Below are 16,808 nucleotides of genomic sequence, written 5' to 3' on the forward strand. Positions count from 1 at the left end.
TGCCCACATAACTATTAACAACCAGCATATTCAAGTGTAAGGTAGAGTCAATTAATCATGGTTTCAGGGCTGATATTTATGAAAAGCATGTGGTGTGTTACCTCTCAGTAAATCTGCTAAAAAATAATAAAAATTCAGCCCAGCCAGTTGGCTGAGCATCGTCCTGTGCACTGGAGGGTTGCCGGTTCGATTCCCAGTCAGGGCACATACCTAGGTTGCAGGTTCAATGCCTGGTAGGGTATGTACTGAAGGCAACTGGTCAATGTTCTTCTCTCTCTCTCTCTCTCTCTCGCCTTTGGCCTTTTTATTAATTAGCCAGATGGATTTTACTTTTTGAGGAGGCCATTTTAATCACTTGCTCATGATTACATTCACAGTTCCATTTCTGTACTTAAAATTATTCTGATCCTCACTTTACAGTATTACTGCCTTCTTAATACCTTTGGAGTCACTTAAGACATTGTAAGACTGGAGATGTTTAGGTAAAAGGAAGGAGGAAAAGATAAGTAAATACTAGTGGGCACAACTTGGAGAGCTCTGGCTTAAAAGCTGGAGTCTTGTCTGTGACTGTGGCTGGTTAGTTACTGTCCTGTCTGGGACACACTGACTGTCACTTTGAAATGTGCCAGTCATGGGTTCACAGCTTCAAAATGTGCTCCAAGTACAGACCCCACTCAGCTCCCATTCCTGCCCTTGGGAAGCTGGGAGACAGCTCAGGGTGCCAGGCCAATCGTCCCTCCACCAAAGAAACCAACACAAACAGCAGAAAACAAGCAGATAGAAAGGACGCCTCTTGGTGTGGAGGCCAGGAACATTATTTTGCATCATGATGTGTGGGAAAGAGTCTGACAATTGGCGTCAGGGAACCTAAATTAAATTTGTAGTTTCACCTCTACCCTTGGTGTGACCTTGGACAAGTCACCTTACCTTTTGGGTTCTTTAGTTTCCTTCTTAGCAAAACAAAGGTGATGATCCTCAGGGCAGGGGAGGGGGTAGAAAATGGGTGTGTACCTTGGCTGGGGGCAGATCACGTACACCGGGGAAGTGGGCTGGGTGGAGACTGTGGAACAAGAGATGTGCTCCACCGCCCCAGCCCCAGGCAGTTGTCACCAAGGGGAGTGAATGCTTATTGGGACTAGAGTTCCATTTTGGCAAGACTCCTAATTTTTAATTGTTGGTAATTAATTACAAAATTGTAAACCCTGGAGAGAGAAGCGGGGTGGAGGGGGGGGGTGTTGGGGAGTCACCTAGGAGGAATATAGCCATGGGCTAATGATTTGGAGTCTCTAAGCTTCCTCCCAGCTTAAATTTTTACTTCTAGGTGTATATATTAATATTTCAGTTGTGATATTATATTATTCTAAGTTTTTTATTTCTTATTTTTAAATCTTCACCCGAGGATGTTTTTATAGATTTTTTTAGACTGAGAGAAAGCGAGGGAGGGAGAAAGGAAGAGAGAGATAGAGAGAGAGAGAGAGAGAGAGAGAGAGAGAGAGAGAGAGAGAGAAAGAAAGATGTGAGAGAAATATAAACCTGTAGCCTTTCATTCGCACCCTGACTAGAGATAGAATCTGCAACCTAGGTAAGTGCCCTGATTGGGATTCAAACCCACAACCCTTTGGTGTACCAACCAACTGAGCCACCCGGCTAGGGCTATTCTAAGTTTTAAAGACAACATTTTATTCCTCTGCTTCAGTTTACCAGTCCACAACTGGCCGTGTTATTATTAGCATATGATTCAAGAAAATGATGACATTTCACTATTTATTAATCATCGTTGGAGATGTGGGTATGTCCTACCTCCTTCAGCTAGGGGGCCTCCCACTCCCCAAAGCCTTACTTCACTTCTCTCCAGAAGATTCAAAGGGTAGACAGCTCCTTAAGGTTCTTAGTAACAACAGTGCCCTGGAAATCTGCTTCTTTGTAGAATTAATCAACCAACCACACATAACCACCCATTCATACGATAGCTACATAAATATCTACTCAGCAAAGAGTGACGATGGGCTCTTTCATGGGTGGTGTGTGGGTGTGGACCTATGATGCTAACTCATGTTGATTTGGGGTATGGTAATACTTTACCTGGCCATTGAAAAATCCTATTTGAAATTGCCCTTTTTAAGACTTACAGAACCACACCCCCCTCCTTGGCCCCTCCACTCCCACGCCCCCACCTCCAGCAGCTACTGCACAGTGAGACAACCAGGTATTTTCACCTCTTAGGTGACCCGTAGGAGCCTCCATTTTCCCTCATTCTGGGCTTTTCACCATCTCGTTTACAGGTAGCCTGACTTATTTTGAGCTGCGGCACATCTCTATTTATATCCTGCATGTCAGACAGTTGGAGGAACGTTCCCTTTTGTGGCTCCATCTTTCTGCGAATGAAAGAAATTGAGATCATTCTTTACACTCATGCAGTCTCCCTGTGTGACCCACACACTCACAACTCTTGTGCTCACATAACTGTCCCTGTATTTCAAGTAGGAGAGTTGCCAAAGGCAAATTTATTTCCTGAAATCTTGTGTGATCCACAGAGGGTAAATGAATCCCCGCTTGCTGAAGCTGTTGGTAACTGCTCTCACCCTCTTTTTCCTCATTCATAAATACTGAGATGTTCTTTGCTGGGTATTTGTGGGAGAGTTTAGGTAGTGAGGTTTCCTCCTTAAGCAATTGCTTTATGGGAGAGGTATGCGTGGGGAGAGAGGCAGCCTCAGGACTGCTCTCTATGTTCCAATTTTTGAAAAAGTGCAGGCATAGGGCCAAAGACACTGAATTGTCGCCACCACAGTTGTGAACTGCTCCAGCTTGTGTGCCTGCCCTGTCTTCCCCTCACTTGGGTAAATTCCTGGGATTGTGCACTGGGGATCTTCAAAGGGCTTGGGGAGGGTTAATACTGTCCTTGTTCTCCTGAGTTTCAGGTTGGGTTTAAGGCCAATTGTGGCATTAGTTTCTTTATAGTTCCCACCCCCATGGCAAAACGCAGTGCCCTCACAAAGCTATAGTGCAGGGACCCTGTCAGCTAACACTTTATTACCTAACTAGAGGCTCGGTACATGAAATTCATGCATGGATAGGGTCCCTAGGCCTGGCTGGCAATCAGGGCCAATCTGTAGGGCAATCAGAGAGCCCCCGCTGGCACCCACCTTAGCGAGCCTGGCACTGCCCGCTCACCGCCCCGCCCCCCTGCCGCCACTGCCAGTTGCCTCCTTCTGCGGGGTGACCGTGGGGTGACCTGGGGGGACCCCCCCACACACCCCACCCCCCACCCCACTCACACCTGCCTTGGCTGGCCTGGGGCCTGTGGGTTGGGGGCAGCTCCTGCATTGAGCATCTGCCCCCTGGTGGTCACTGCATGTCATAGTGACTGGCTATTCTGCTGGTCATTCAGCTGTGTGGTCAATTTGCATATAAGGCATTTATTATATAGGATGATCTAATATGCAACAAGGCAAAGAGCTGGTGCTCATCATCCTGACACTGGTGTCGGGAGAAGTGACTAATTAGGTTCCATTAGCCTTCGCAGCTGTGGTGAACTCACCGGCAGCGTTTACGTAAATGCCAGTGAAGACACTCTGGTGGCTTTGTCAGGAAGCCGTCTGACAAGCAGTTTAAATGCTCATTTTTTTAGGGGACTTAAAAAAATTTTTTGATGTGCATGTTTTTTTCTCATTTCCTCCTTTTTGTCTTCCCTTCACTCTCCCCCATTTTTGGACTATTGGAGGGCCTTCCCTAGTCACTGGGGAAGTCTGAGCGAGTAGGGAGCAATGCCCTGTCCCACACTGAAGCCACCAAACTGCTATTCTTCAGATTTAGAGATATTTATTATTGTTGTGTATTTATATAATCTTCATATTTATTTGAAAAATCAGTAGAACTGTGATTAATTAAGAGCTTTAGAAGATGAACATCTTAAAACTGAGGTCCTACTTGGTTTCTTGGCTCAAATAGAGATGCTTTAAAACACCACTGCTTTTAAAAATGGAAAATGATGGACATTTAGCTTTTGTGGGCATCAGATACGAATGAATTAAATTTTCCTTCAAAGTAATTATACAGATTGAGATGTGAAGTATGCGTGTGCCAGGATCCCAAAATAAACAGAATTAAAACAAAAGTGGGGTTTGGTCAAACAAAAAGTACTTGTAGAAGCGAGTGGTGACAGAATCACTGGGCCCTTCTCCTTGCTATGATGAAGCAAGCAAAGGATACAGAAACAAATTTCCAGGCAGATCAACCAGGCAAAGGGGACAGAAACAAATTTCCAAGCAGATGAACCAGGCAAAGGGGACAGAAACAAATTTCCAGGCAGAGAGAACAGTGTACACAAAGGCTGTTTTGCTTAAGTGAGTTCAAGGCACCAAAAGAGACAGGGATGGCTCCTGCTGCTCCAGGGCTGGCAGGAGAGGAGGCTGGGCTGGCTGCCGAGGGCTGGTCACGCAGGCCTGGGATGCTCAGGCCCTGGTTGTGGAAGTTGTGAAATGGCGGTGGGGACCAACCAAGTAGGGTTTTGATGAACTCAGTTTCAATTACAGGAACTGCTCCTGTGCCAGACAGTCCAGGGCAAGATTGCTCTGAGTTGCTTATAACTTTGCCCTTCCCTGCCAGCCTCTGGAAGCTCACCAGGGAGTTGGCTGTGCCTTGAAGCCGTCCGCCTAATCACTTCTCATTCCGTCAACAGTGCATGTGTTCAAAATAGGAAGAAAGTCAAACATTTGAGGGTTCTTTTTCTAGATGGTTTTGGCTTATGAATTCACTGTTCTTTCCCATAATTAGCTTAGAAAGAGTTTACCTATTGGCTTTTTTTTTTGAACTTGTAAAGACTTAACTTTTTTTTATGTCTGCTGTTATTTGACCTAGGAAATGTAAATTACTTATCTGACCCTGACAAAATTAAAATGGGATGAGTGGAAATAAACCAAACAACAAAGAGAAATGCACCCTCCCAAATTTCTCTCCTCTCTCCCACCATGGTCAGTGGCCAAGTCACAGCACATTCAAGCATGGAGGCCATGCAATAGATCTCCTAGAGACCCAGAGAGGGGATGCAACCAGCTCAGGCTCACATAGCTACTTTCTGTCAAAAGCCGTTCAGTACTCTCTGCACTTGTCATGGTGTGCTGGCTAGTAAGTATGAATTTCAGGGGTTGCACAACTATAAGGTCATTTGGTTACCCAGGATGTTGGAGAACTGGGGGTCCACCCCTGATGCCTGTGCAATCCAGGTTGGCTTAGGCTTGCAGGGACCTCTGGGATTCCAAGGATCATAGAAAGTTGTCTGTAAAATCTCTCCAGCCTCATGACCGAAACGTACCTTCAGATCACACGGGCAGAGGATGAGGGGCCCAGAGCTTTACACTTAGAGTTTCAGTGAGAACTCCAGCCAGGCCCCCTTTGGCAAGAGCATTTTGGTGAAGGGTCCAAGTTATGTAGAAAAAATGGCGATAATATTTATTGCCGAGGGTGAAATATTACCTCTTATTTGATTTTCCTACTTGGGAAAGCAAGAAAGATGTAAGATCAGGACATTAAGAATAGCCTATTGTGTCACAAAGTAGAGCACAGAGGCCCCAGATTTTCAAGCATCAAATCAGGCCTTTTTCTTTTTTAAAAAATGTATTTTAAAGGGACACATATGTAATACCCTTTGTAATACTGTAAGCAAAAATTTAAAAAATAAATAAATAAATAAATAAATAAATGTATTTTTATTTCAGATCAGAAGGAGATAGAAACATAAATGATGAGAGAGAATCATCGATCAGCAGCACACCCCACACTAGGGAGCAAGCCTGCAACCCAGGCGTGTACCCTGACCAGGAATCAAACCATGACCTCTTGGTTCACAGGTCAACCACTGAGCCACGCCAGTCAGGCAAGGCCTTTTTCTTTGAGGAGTGGGGAAGATGTCTTTTGTCTTCCCTCATAATAGAAAGGATGCAGCAAGTCAAGATAATGAATAAGGACCTAAGTGAAGACTGACTTTCAGTGTATCCTCTGAGTAATCCATAGAGAAAGTAATGCCAGAAATCCCAACACTGGGAACTTGGTAGCCAGCAAGCTCTGTGTCAGGCGGATCAGAGATCATGAGCCACAGGTCACTGCTAAGAAGGTGGTCCACGTTATCCTTATTTGAATATGACACCACCAACAGCGTTAGTGACAAAGGAGAAATGGTGCTCAGACTTTGCCGCCCGGCTTAATGGTGATCAGGCCAGGAAGTAATATGTATTAATTATTGCTATTATTGTTATTTTTGTACTAATATCAACTAATATTTATGGAGCATTTACTATGGGCCAGCACTATGGTGATCATTTTACTTATATAATCTTATCAAATCCTTACAAATCTAAGGACCTATAATAATTATTATCCCCATTTTACGGATGAGAAAACTGGGCTTTAGAAAGGTTCAGTAACTTACCCAAAGCCACAAAACTAATCAGTCTTAGACCTGGGATGGGACCCATGGTCTACCTAACCACATAGCTCTGGGTAATAGTAGTAGTACTAAGAATAATGACAACAAACACTCATTGAGCCCTTACCATGTTTGCACATATCTGCTATAGGCACCATGGTAAGAAACAGAGACTTTCCCAGAGGTGCACAGCAAATAAACCAATAATATGAGCACCTACTATGAGTTAGGCCTGAGAGATGATATTATGGACATTATGTGTGGGGTGATGGGTGAGGGGAATGTTATGTCAGCAGTTCCAATGTATTAAATCCAATAGTAGGGTCGGAGATGGGTCTGAAGAAATGCCAGCCTCCTTGCGGGGCCTTGTGCCTTTTCGCTGCCTCCTAACACACAGCCGGGCCACAGCCGCCCCCCGGGCATGCGTGGCCCTGGACAACCTGTTCCAGGCCAAAATAAGACTCGGAACCTCCGAAGGCTTCTTCCAGCTTTAAGACGACAAACGTGGCATCATCTTCCCAGCCAAAAAGAGTGAGTCCTAAGCTGGAGCTTAGTCCACAGCAGATACAGGAGCTACGCCAAGCTTTTGATCTCTTCGATACTGATGCAACTGGGACCATTAATGTTAGAGAGCTCAAGGTGGTGATGAGAGCAATGGGCTTTGAACCAAAGAAAGAAGAGATTATGAAGATGATAAGTGAAATTGATCCAGAAGATACAGGAAAAATGAATTTCAATGACTTCTTGACTGTGATGACTCAAAAAATGTGCAAGAAAAGATTCCAAAGAAGACATCCTGAAAGCTTTCAAGCTCTTCGATGATGATGAAACTGGGACCATATCGTTCGACAATCTCAAACGTTTATCCAATGAGTTGGGTGAGAACATCACTGATAAGGAGCTGCAGGAAATGACTGATGAAGCTGATCGAGATGGAGACAGGGAAGTCAATGAGGAAGATTTCCTGCGTATCATGAAAAAGACCAGCCATTATTAAGAGTAGTCTCTCTTGTTGCAAGCACACACAACTAGTTTTAGTGCCTGTTATTGTGTGAAACCTGGTTTTTGAGAACACAAGTGTTTTTTCCCCCACTAACCTCCCTATATACCTTTAGTAACAACCTCACACCCATTTTCAACTTTTTTAAGTGTTCTTTGACAATATAGTTCTTTGTGAGGTGACCTGCTGCTTCCTTTAATTCTCCAAAACAGAACAAGAGCACATTAGAGCATTTACCCACTTGCCATTCTGCCTTGTATTGCTTCACTCTTGTCATGCAGTCCCACATTTATGCCACCATAGAAAGACTTCTCAGGCAAATACATGTTGTAACTTTGTCACCACAAACAGCAGGCATCTCTACAATGGTTCTGGTTTTAATTGACACCTAAGTGCAGCTTTCTCTTTTAAAAAATACAGTGAACTCTCTCACTTGCAAAAAAAAAAAAAATTCAATAGTAAAATGAATCACAAACAGGCAAGTGTGAGTGTTTGCTCTTTAACATCCAGATTGAACAGCCCAAACCTCAACAAGTAATTGCTGAGAAAGCTGAGTTAGTTTTCATGAAGTTCAAATGGAAGTGGAATTCCCACTCTTCTTTGCAGCTCTGTCTGGATAAATTTGATGATACACATTCCGGTGCATGTGTCGTCACCGATCATCACCACGGAAACATAAACATCTGTGCTCTAACAAACACTGGAGTGCAGCGTCACTGAATGTGTCAGGGAGGAGAGGAAACTGGCTCAGGACGATAAGGCTCTCCAGAATAAAAGTTCACTCAACTACATTAGCAGTGGCAGCCTCGGTTGTGGAGGGAAATATAAGCATTACTTTTCTGAAAAGCACACAGCAGGAGTCATGCATTGCTAAAGGTTGGGCAAGGTTGATTTCGAGATGCTGTCCACATTCAAAACAGTTTCCTTAAAAAGTCACTATCTAGGCTGTCTTGCATGATGACAATAGAAATCCTTCAGGAGCAGGGAGCTCATCTCCCAAACTGCTCACAGAAAATCTCCTGCAGGGCAGAGGAAGGCGAGCGGGGACTGCTGTATGGTTCTGGGAGAGGCCTCGCACAATCAGAAGTAGAATTGACCGTGGTTGTGGTTTGTGTTTATTGTTTGATGAGTCAGTGGCAGTATTAGTTACGTAGTTGCAGAAATTAATAACTAAACGATGGTTCTTGGCCCTGCATGGATTTATAGAAGTTGCACATGGGTGAGTCAGATCATGGACTGAATCCAGGGCTGAGGTATGTTTAAGTTTAATTTGTATGGTGCTTAAAGAAATGATATATTTGTTGCTTTACAATGAAAAGTAATGAAATTTTATATAAAGTTCTGGATTTGCAAATTATGTTTGTATTCAGAAGATATATATATATATATATATATATATATATATATATATATATTTTATTGATTTTTTACAGAGAGGGAGAGAGATAGAGAGTTAGAAACATCGATGAGAGAGAAACATTGATCAGCTGCCTCCTGCACATCTCCTACTGGGGATATGCCCGCAACCCAGGTACATGCCCTTGACCGGAATCAAACCTGGGACCTTTCAGTCCGCAGGCCGACTGAGCCAAACCAGTTTCGGCTGTATTCAGAAGATCTAGTAGTGCTGGAATCACATTTTCAAATGACAACAATTAGATCAAACAGAGTTGTGCCCCTTTTAGGTGGGGCATATACTCTACAGTTAGCCACAGTCTCCACCTCTCCCACGGTGTTGCCCCTAGCTAGTTTTAGTTACTTTCCTTTCTGTCTGGCCCTATGAGCATTTGATTTTGTGATCATTGGTGGTGGTATTAGAGAGTAATTATTCCTAGCAAAGCTCCTGGCATATGAAAGGCATCCCTAAATGGTAGCTCTGATTATTCTTTATCAATTATGGGCACAGGTATTTAAACTTGATCTTTAGGTTAGCACTGTCCAATAGAACTTCCAGTAACGATGAAATGTTCTATCTCTGTTCTGCCCAACATGATAGTCACAAGTCGCATGTAGCCATTGGCCACTTGAAATGTGGCTAGTATGACTAAAAAAAAAAATTTTTTTTAAAGTTTAATTAATTGAAAATTAGATTTTAATAGCCACATGTGGCAAGTGGCTACTGTATTGGGCAAAGCAGATGTAAGTAATGGGATTGAACATCCAGTCAGGCGTCCTTGTTTAGCATAAAATGTGGAGAATAGACACGGGGGCTGTGTGTGGGGGCATGTGCATTTTACAAGAGATTACTTTCTAGTGGACTTTGTTACACAGCATCACCTCCTTTCAGAAAGGAAACCTCCCCTTATTACCCAACTAGAATTCTTGTTGATTTAAGGAGCCAAGGCTATGTGTTTTCAAGATGTTGACTGTCCATTCCTACCAATAAGAACAAGTCATCTGAAGCGTGAACAGGAAGGTTTGCTGCTGTCCAATTAAGGGTCCTGACTATCCAGTTAAGGGTACTACATAAATATAGTAACTAGACCTGTGGGTGGGAAAGCCTAACTTTTTTGATGAGCTGCTTGACTGACCCTGTCATTCATGAGAGCATAGAGTCCAGAGCCAGTGCTGCCAAGGGGACTGTGGAAAGGCGATGGTGGCCTGCTGACTGCTAGAGGGATCCAATATTCCCAGAGCCAGGGCTCCGTGGGCTGCCTGCCATCTCTGCGGTTTCCACCACACACACACACTGATCACATCGAATGATCACATTGCCATATACCAGCCACAAAGTAGGATTCTAAAAGATCCCCCTTTCATGCAACTTACTCATTTGCATGTTGTTTGCCCAAAAGTTTCTGACACTGACCTGCTTTGCTGAGCCCAGCAGTCAGAACCCTCCCTTCCTTCCTTCGTCACAGGTTTGGAAACCCCAGAACCATCTACCAGACTTCAGCCTATTGGTAACTTACCAGTCTCTGTTCTGAAACTTGCCCTACCAGTGGTTCTCAACCTTCCTAATGCCGCGACCCTGTAATACACTTCTTCATGTTGTGGTGACCCCCAACCATAAAATTATTTTTGTTGCTACTTCATAACTGTAATTTTGCTACTGTTATGAATCGTAATGTAAATATCTGATATGTAGGATGTATTTTCAGGGGTCGCAACCCATAGGTTGAGAACCGCTGCTCCAACTTGTCTAGCTAATAAATAACTTCACTGCTTCTAGGAATTTATGCACAGGAGGGTAAAACTAACATTAGCCTGTTTCATTCAAGATGAAGCTCTGAATTATATCCCTCCTCTCCCCCCAAAAGAAGGCCCCCCCTAAAAACAGAGAAAACCCTGTTTCCCATTTTTTCACTTCTCACAGGAATCTACTTTACAACAGAATTTGAGTAGTCTTCCAAAGTGCTTATCCTAGCCTACATTCTCACTAGCGGTGAAGAACTCTTACGATGCTGCATGTCTTTGCCAATATCGGTACTGTCAGACTTTAATTTTTTCCAATATGATGGGTGTATGATGATGTCACAATATGGCTTTAAGGTTAAACTAATGTTTAGTGGAAAATATAACAGATGTACAGAACATTACATGAACTTATAGTTTAAAAAACACAAAGCAAACACTCAAGAAATCAGGACCCAAAACAAAAAATAAAGCAAATCTCCTAAAGTCCCTCCAACCTCTACTCCAAGGCCATGTGTTCCTTCCTGATCTCAAAACCTTCCCTCTCCTACAGGTAATCACTATTTGAAATACTGCAATTGTTTCCTTGCTTTTAAAAATAAATAAATATTTTTTTTTAAATTTTTTATTTTTATTTCAGAGAGGAAAGGAGACAGAGAGAAGTAGAAATATCAATGATGAGAATCACTGACTGGCTGCCTCCTCCATGCCCCACACAAGGATCGAGTTTCAAACCCGGGCATATGCCATAACCAGGAATTGAACCGTGACCTCCTGGTTCATAGGTTAACGCTCAACCACTGAACCACCGAACGGGCCGTTTCCTTGCTTTTTTTTTTTTTTTTAATATATTTTAATGATTTTTTACAGAGAGGAAGGGAGAGGGATAGAGAGTCAGAAACATCGATGAGAGAGAAACACTGACCAGCCGCCTCCCGCACACCCCGCACTGGGGATGTGCCCACAACCAAGGTACATGCCCTTGACCGGAACCGAACCTGGGACCTTTCAGTCCACAGGCCGACGCTCTATCCACTGAGCCAAACCGACTACGCTCCTTGCTTTTTTAATGACCTTGATAAAAGGGCTAAGGGGAGAATTTGACTTATGTGATATATGTAGGAATTCTACCTACAGGAGAGCTTCAGAGACAGAAAGGGAAAATGAGAAATAAAAAACATCATGAGCTAAGGATGAGGTCAGGGACCAGGGGCTTCAGAGGGGAGGAAGGTCATTCATAGAATATGAGGAGCAGATATTCAGTAATTAGCTATTTGTCCTGCAAACCTATGTATGCATCCCAAATTTTATGTATAGTTTTATTTTAGAACATCACGAAAATGGAACCATATTGTCTATAGGCGTTTGCGTCCTGTCTTTCCCTCAACAATGTGTTTATGTGATCCACTCATGCTGTTGTATATCCCTGTAGATTGTTCTTATTACTCAAAGTTTTCCTGGGAGTAGATATGCTGCAAATTATTTGTTCATTCTATTTTTAGATGAACATTTAATCTTCTGTTTTAGTTATCATGAACAATGCCGTACTGGACATTTACATGAATCCCAGTGCACACTTCTCTGAAGTATATTTCTGAGAATGGAATTACTGGGTCAAAGGGTACATACCTTTTTTTAAAATTTTTTTTTATTGACTTCAGAGAGGAAGGGAGAGGGAGAAAGACAGAAATATCAATGATGAGAATCATTAACCAGCTGCCTCCTGCACGCCCCACAGTGGGGATCTAGCCCAGCAATCCAGTCGGGCATTTGCCCTGACCAGGAATGGAATCGTGACTTTCTGATACATAGGTTAACACTCAACCACTGAGCCACACCACCAGGCAAGGGTACATAACTTTTGAACCTTATTAGATAATGCCTGTTTTCTGAGACATCTACCAACAGTGTGTAAGAATTCTTATTCCACATCCTCATCAACACTTGATATTGTGTGTGTGTGTGTGTGTGTGTGTGTGTGTGTGTGTGTGTGTGTGTGTGGTACTGGTAAGGATACAATGGCATCTCGGCATGGATTTCTCTGCATATCCCTCATTACTTGGAAGTTAAAAAACCTTTTCTTTTGTTTATGAACCATTAAAACTGGGACAATCAAGCCCCTGAGGGTTCATGAGAAACTTACCTCTTCTTTCAAGAATTTAAACTAGGTGCCTTGCCCACAATAAGCATTATTATTAAAAAACAACAACAAACCTTTTTGCTCTATAGGACAGAGCAAACCTCCTATACATTTTAGAATCATCTTATCAAATTAAAAAAAGAACCTGGCAAAAATTTGATTGGCTTGCACTGAATCCACAGATCAATGTGGAGTAAATTTGACCTCTCTACAATATTGAGTGTACCAACCCATAGACATATCTTCTCTCCTCTATTTAGATTTTCTTTAAAATCTTAACAAAATTTCAAAATTTTTTCCAGAGACCTTCAACTTATTCCTTGATTTTTTTTTCCTGGGTACTTCATATCATTGATGCTTAGTATCTGATTTAAAATTTTTTTTTCATTTGTTGCTGGTATTCTGAGATGCAATTTTGAATGTATTATTTTTTGTTGTTAATCCTCACCCAAGGATATTTTTCCATTGATTTTTAGAGCGAGTGGAAGGGAGGGGGAGAGGCAGAGAGAAACATCAACGTGAGAGAAACACATCAACTGGTTGCCTCCTGCACGCACCCCGACCAGGGCCAAGGATCAAGCCTGCAACCTAGGTGTGTGCCGTTGACCAGAATCAAACCTGGGACTCTTCAGTCTGCAGACTGATGCTCTATCCACTGAGCCAAACCAGCTAGGGCATGAATGTATTTTTCTCCAACCAGGAAACTCTCTTTTTAATAAGTTATCTGTAGATTATATTGAATTTTCCATGCAGAAAAACATTTTCTACAAACAATGGCAGTTCAGCTTCTTCCTTTTTTTATTTTACCATGCTGGTTAGGGAATCTAGTACATATTTAACAGAAGTTTTGATAGCAGGCGTTGTGGTTTCATTACAGATCTTAAAGGAAAGGTTTTAGCTTTCTACCTTGGGTGTAATACATGTTGCATATTTTATGGAGCTACAACTTATTAGATTAAGGAAGTTCTGTTCTATTCCTAAATATTCTAATAGGTTTTCTTTTTTAATTAATTTTTTAACTTTTTTTTTTGAGAGAGAGGAAGGAAGAGAGAGAAACATCAATTTGTTATTACACTTGTTTATGCATTCATTGGTTGCTTCTTGTATATGCCCTGGACCTTAAGTATCAGAACAACACTGTAACCAACTGAGCTACCCAGCCAGCCAGATCCCCCTTTTTTCTTTTTCATGAATGGATACTAAATTTTATAAAATGCTTTTTGTGCTTCTGTTAAGATGATCAAGTGAATTTTTCTCCTTTTATCTATTATAGTGACAGATTATATTAATTAATTTTCTATTTTACATTCTTAAACATGGTTTGGCCATAAAGCATTACTTTTTATTTTTATACATTGCTAGATTAATGTGCATATATGTCTATGCTAATCTCATAAAAAGACCTTAAGAATGTTTCTTCTTTCTGGCAATCTTTAATAGAACTTGCCAGCAAAGCTATACTTCAAGTTTCTTTGTGAGATTTTAACTACAGGTGTTTTTTTTTGTTTGGTTGGTTGGTTTTGTTTTTTAATCATTAGAAAGCTAATCAAGTTCCCTATTCTTAAACCAATATTGGTCATTTTATAAGAATTTGTACATTTTGTCTAAGTTTTCCAATTTTCCACAATATTTTCGTATTATTTCTTACTGTCTATATAATCTATAGTAATGTCACTTTTTATTTCTGCCATTATTTGTGCCTTCTTTTTTTATTTATTGTTTTATATATTTTTATTGATTTGAGAGAGGAAGGGAGGAGATAGAAACATCAATGATGAGAATCATTGATGACTGTCTCCTGCATGCCCCCTACTGGGGATTGAGCCTGCAACCAGGCATGTGCCCTGACCAGGAATCGAATGGTAATCACCTAGTTCAGTGGTTCTCAACCTGTGGGTCGCGACCCCTTTGGGGGTCGAACGACCCTTTCACAGGGGTCGCCTAAGACCATCGGAAAACACATATATAATTACATATTGTTTTTTGTGATTAATCACTATGCTTTAATTATGTTCAATTTGTAACAATGAAAATACATCCTGCATATCAGATATTTGCATTATGATTCATAACAGTAGCAAAATTACAGTTATGAAGTAGCAACGAAAATAATTTTATGGTTGTGGGTCACCACAACATGAGGAACTGTATTAAAGGGTCGCGGCATTAGGAAGGTTGAGAACCACTGTCCTAATTCATAGGTGCTCAACCATTGAGCCACATGGCCAGGCCCTCATAATTTCTTTATCGCTCTCCCTAGTAGGTAGCAGTAACTCATAAAGTCCTAGGCTCACCCACCACCTAAGCCTCCAGGCACCACCTTCCCTCTTCTAGATCAGATACTTCTACATAGATGATTAGCAAGCCTAAAACCTGACAAATTTCAAAAAGAATTAGAATGAATCTTCTCTTTCATTGTCAACATTAGATGGTACCTACCCTTTGAGATGGGTACCATAATTACTATAGTTAAGGAAATTGAGATTCAACCAAAACTACACAGTTAGTAAATAATGGGGCCCAAATTCTACCATGCTCTTTTTCTTTCTCTTTTTAAAATTTTCCTTTAAGCCTCAGTTTTAATTCTGCCATTTACTAGCTGGTGTCCTTTGTATATAGAAAGTTACATTTGAGTCTCAATATCCTCATCCATAAAATGGTTTCTATATAATTTTCCAAATTTGACTCTGCATAGACAGGCACAAATATACCCAGCAACTTACTTTTATCAGATCTTGAATATTCTTTCCTCAGCAGTATGCTCTCTTTTAAAAAAAAATCTTTATTATTGAAAGTATTACATAGGTCCTCCTTTTCCCCCCATAAACCTCTTCCAGCTCCCGTCCTCCCCGAGTACTCTCACTCGTAATGGCTCTTAAATGGTTGCATATTATTCACAGCAGATTCCCTTATTTATTGAATGAATGTAAAAATCAGTAAAGACCCACAAGATATCTTTCCTTATAATGCTGATACAATGCATTCCTGGCCAACCATACCTCCTTGCAAGACTCTCATCTTTTGAATGCCTTCCCTTATTCCAAACCTAGAGTGGGGGACAGGGAACCAGCAGCTTCACAGAATTTGGTCATATATTAAGCAAATGTGAGAAGCATCTTATTGTCTTATTCACTAACCAATAATGGCTGAGGTCTTTCCCAGAGCTGCCTAGACAAGACCTTGTCTTGTCTAGGCAGCTCTGAGAGAAAGGTTCTAATCAAGACTCTTATTCAAGACATAATACTGATTATTTTGAAGAATTCACACCATGTTCTCTCCACTAGGAAAGGCCACCAACAGGCACGGGCAGCAAGTCTCACTGGTTGAATAAAAAGCTCAGTATTATAAACAGAACCTCTGAATTTCCTCATCTTTGCCCCTCCTCTGCCACCTGGCTACAGCTACAAAACTTATGGTAAGAGTGCCACTTACTGTTAGATTCATTATACTGCAATTTGAAACCAGTTCTTTAATCTTTGATTCTAAATGCCAAACACAAAAGGCAAATGACTTAGCAGAATTGTTGACTTTTGATAGTTTACTAAGTACCATAAATTATGCTACGTGCTTTGTAGCCATAAAACCACAAAACTGACCCTGTTTCTTAAAGTGGAGATGATACATAGGTATTTCCTTAAAATACACAGAGAAGTCTAAACATAAATGCCTTAACATGTCCAATTCCCACATACAAATCTCTTCCTCAGTCCAAAATCATGTAGTATCTATGGACTTTATATGGTAAAAATGTTGGATTCTACTCTTGGCTCCACTATTTATTACCTATTACTTATTAACTGTCTGATGCAGTAGAAAGGTGGTAAAGTATGGAGGTTAAGCGCTTTGGCTTTTTTTTCTCTTTTTTTTTTTTAAAAAAAAATGTTTTTATTGATTTTAGAGAGCGAGGGAGAGGGATAGGTAGAAACATTGATGAGACAGAAACATCAATTGGCTGCCTCCTACACGCCCTCTATTGGGGATTGAGCTCAAAATACAGGCATGTACCATGGCCTCTTGGTTCATGGGTTGATGCTCAACCATTGAGCCACACCAGCTGGATTGCTTTGGCTTTGAAAGTAGAAATTTTCAATCCTGGCTCTGCCACTGTCTTG

At 41.5% G+C, this 16,808-nt stretch overlaps 1 pseudogene across 1 annotated transcript; it reads left to right on the forward strand.

The window, feature by feature from the left end:
- Positions 1 to 6,135: 6,135 nt before the first annotated feature.
- Positions 6,136 to 7,418, forward strand: LOC308520307 (centrin-2-like; annotated as a pseudogene). The gene is made up of 2 exons: positions 6,136 to 6,218; positions 6,910 to 7,418. The product of its transcript is annotated as a centrin-2-like (transcript).
- The last annotated feature ends 9,390 nt before the right edge of the window (positions 7,419 to 16,808 follow it).

This window comes from Myotis nattereri, assembly GCF_964212035.1.
Source record: "Myotis nattereri genome assembly, chromosome: 5".
In the NCBI taxonomy this organism is placed as follows: Eukaryota; Metazoa; Chordata; class Mammalia; order Chiroptera; family Vespertilionidae; genus Myotis; species Myotis nattereri.